The sequence below is a fragment of the Hevea brasiliensis genome, chromosome 14, assembly GCF_030052815.1.
Source record: "Hevea brasiliensis isolate MT/VB/25A 57/8 chromosome 14, ASM3005281v1, whole genome shotgun sequence".
Classification (NCBI taxonomy): Eukaryota; Viridiplantae; Streptophyta; class Magnoliopsida; order Malpighiales; family Euphorbiaceae; genus Hevea; species Hevea brasiliensis.
The window spans coordinates 79,883,394-79,887,220 of record NC_079506.1 but is presented as its reverse complement, the minus strand read 5'-3'; the positions used below and the strand labels follow the sequence as shown (position 1 = coordinate 79,887,220).

Genomic DNA, 3,827 nt, shown 5'->3' with positions numbered 1-3,827 from the left:
ATGCAAGGAATGTAAATTAAGGTGGGATATATAAGAGATGGATGATTGAATATGCATATGGTAAAGAATAGATTGGCTGATCATTTTTATCACACAAGAAGAAAGGAGAGAAAACTCTAGATTCAATTGATATAGATTAAGAGATACAAGCAAGGTATAATAAGATTGGTGACCTTAATTTAAGGGTCAATCAACATCATTTTTTTATAAACAAAGTTATTTTATTGAAAATATTAAAAATATAGTTAGGAAAAAACTTAACATGAACATACCCTCCTAAATTCCAGCGCACAAGCTTATCCACAAGTGCCAATCTAACCATGTCATGCTAAGGGAAAAAATCTGACAACGATACAACAAAAGAAAGTAAATCAACATATCTTAGCCCCAACTAAAGCTAATCATACATTTACACCAACAATTTTAGTGAAGGAGAGTAGAAGAAGTTGTGATGTTGGGGTCGACCCATGAACCGAAATTAGGAAATATGAAAGAATATATACCAATTAATCTCATAGATTCTATTGTGGATCAAATCTCATATTTTGTCACTTGAAATTTGTATATTTAATTGAATAAATATTTATAAATAGAATATTTCCTCCTAGCATTCTGCTCCATACAAATTGGTAGATATTTCTGCAACCCAACCGTGAATAAGCTTGCATATTGGACCTAAAAAGTAAAGCAACCCAACATCATATATGTATCTATCCTACCATCTCCAAAGTTGCAAGTTAAGCAAGCTACCTCCAACTTATATATATATATATACACACCCCCACCAAACTAAACACTAGCACATGAATTTTCTTTATTAATTTTTTTAGTAATTATTCCATTGATTCTCCATAAATGGCTGAATTTCTTCCTACCAAGACTACTAAAAGCCCTTTTCTTGGCCTTTTTTTTTTTTTTATCATGGTTTCTTTTGTTCCTTGTGTATCTTTAAATTTTTTCTGTTAGCATAATTACACAAATCTCCTATAATCATGCTGATTGCTGTAATTATGTTACACAAATCTCCTATAATCATGCTGATTGCTGTAATTATGCTAACATTTTCACTTAGGATGTTTTGTCCTAAGTTGGGTGTTTTGAGAGATCTGACGGCCGGATGTTAGCTGGATAATACATGCTAAAATATTCAACAAAATTTTTACTTATCAAAACAAACCCTAACTACACTAATGCTCACAACAATTGAAACTTCTATCCCATATATATAGATACATGATCTTAATTTGTACCTGTGCTCAAAATAAAATCCTTTATTCCCTGCAAGTGAACAAGAAAAAACAAAGAGGGGAATCTAGAATTCAATAATGTCAAAAAGAATTTAAACCAGAATGTATGATAGTGTGTGCGTGCCTATCAAGAACCCAACAAAGTTCAGATGAAAATGAAAGAAATTGAAGGAGCTTTAATTACCTTGTTTAATTAGATGTACAAAATCTTGGACCCAGCTGCTACATAGTTTAGGTATAGCCATTTATGGCCGATGCAGCATCATCAAGATTCTCACTCTCATCCTTCAAAAACAAAGAAAAAAAGAGAGAGAGAGAGAGAGAAGAAAAAGAACTGCATTTGCATGTGAATCTTGGTGATGCTGCAGCAGCAAACAATGACTGTTTTTGAACTTGAACTTGAACAATCCATGCATTAGGAATATAGGATTTGGGTTTTATGGCAAATAAAAATTTTAGAGAACCACAAAAGGTTAACAGGAGCAGTACAGGTTCAGATCTACTGATTTTTATGTGATTATAAGGGCGTACAAGTGGCATTTAAAGGATGGCAATTTTTATATATCCATATGAATACAAAACAGAACCCAAGAATCATGAAAAAGAAAGATCACAGACTCTTAATTGTTTAGAGAAAAAAAGATTAAAAAAAAAAGTTCTAAATACAAAGAGAAGAAAAAGAAAAGGCAAGAAAAGTAGAAACACACAAAACCAACAGCTTCAACTACTTTTTTCTTTTTTGGTAATTCATGGATTTGGGGTTTTTGGGTAAGATTTTTTGGTGATAGTTATTAAAGAGAGACCGTTAGATCAAGATTTGAGAAAAAACCAGATAAGAGAAAGAATTCAAGAACTCAGAAAAAGAACAGCAGAAAGCCATCCAAGAATCCAAAAACCAAAAAGAACGATAATGAACACTGCTTTGAAGATCAAGGAAGTGATTAAACACATAGATAGAGAAAAAGAAGAAGAAGAAGACGACGACTAGAGTAGTGGCAGCGGTCAAGATCTAGCAGCGGTACTAAGGAAAAAAGAGAGAAGCAGAGAAGAGTCTAGATCTTTGAGTAGGTGAGGAGGATTTGTTTAGAGCTTTGAGGTTCTTATATACACACGACGTCATATAAAGGAACTCGTCCGTGACAGTTTGGTGCATGGAATTTGTGTATTTTTCTACTTAAAATCTTAATCATCCCATTGTTACTCAAGAAAATATTAATATTAACGTAACTTATACTGACTTAATTTTAATATTTATTAAGTGAATGGTACATCTTTAATTATTAATTTAATAAAAAAAATTCACATTAGCCCAACAGCTAGCTGTTGATATCGATGGTTCCAACGATATCTAGCTGTTGCCTGTGGTGAGGACGCAGTTGAGTACCATTTTTTTTTTCTTCAATTATTTTTTCTTATATATTCCTTATTTTCTTTTTTTAGGTACAAATTTGAAAAAATTGAAAAAATTAAAGATGAGGGAAGAAAAATAAGGTGGCGGTGGCTCCCATTTTGTCCTCTTGTCTTTTCATTATTTTTTCCTTTTTTCTTATTTTTAGTAAACTGTGCTTTAAAAAGAGAGTATTTTATAATTTAATTTTTTTTAACTTTTTTATGATAAATAAGTTAGTTTTTAAAATAAATTTTTATTAATAAAATAATTTTTCTATTGATCATAATCGAAATAATTAATCTAAATTTAATGAGTTAAACCGTTATAAAAATAAAATATAATGAGCTAAATTATTATAATTTTTAATTAATTAATAATAAATTTTAAAAAAATAATTATTTTATTAACAAAAATAAACTTAAGAATTAACTTATTTCTTATAATAAAATAAAAAGATTAATCTATGATTTTTAGTCATATTTTAAGAATTAAATTATAAATTTTATATATATATATATATATATATATATATATATATATTGTATGTGTTAAAACTTATTTGAAATATACTAATATTGTGTGCTCCCGTAACATGGACTTCAACTCTCATATAACATTACGTTCACTGCTTTTAAATTTAAAAAATAATTGTAACTATGTATTTATGAGAGTATTATTTTTTAATATTCTTGATATATGTTATAATTTTTCAATGCTATTTATTTATTGCAAAAGCTTTCTAAAAGAATAATTATCCACTTCATAATTAAAAAATTTTAAAAAATATATAATTTTTTAATATAATTTAATTTAAAAATAAATTCGAAATTAATATGCTGTTTCATATTATTTTTCTATAAACAATGAAATCAGTCCTAAATAAGCTATTTATTTTTCAAGTGTAAAAAAAAAATTACCTCATGCAATTGAATTCTTGAAATTGCTAAAGAAAAGGCAACGCCAAATCAACCTATAGCATTAAATTACAAGAAACCACTCACTTTTAAAAATGGACAAGAAGCGTCACCTAACCAATGAGAAGGCTTATCAAAAATAAATAAATAAATAAATAAGCCAATGAGAAGATCTTCTGGCTTTGTTGGACTCATGACTTATTATTATTATTATTATTATTATTCCATGAAAAAGGGAAGACTATATATTTAAATATAAATACATCACATCACAAT

General features: G+C 28.3%; 1 long non-coding RNA gene across 1 annotated transcript; it reads right to left on the bottom strand.

Annotated features, from left to right (window-relative positions):
- Positions 1 to 1,118: 1,118 nt before the first annotated feature.
- Positions 1,119 to 2,479, bottom strand: LOC110646786 (uncharacterized). The gene is made up of 2 exons (XR_002493220.2): positions 1,432 to 2,479; positions 1,119 to 1,278 (listed from the first exon to the last, which is right to left on the bottom strand). It is a non-coding gene; the product is annotated as an uncharacterized LOC110646786 (long non-coding RNA).
- Between the last annotated feature and the right edge of the window lie 1,348 nt (positions 2,480 to 3,827).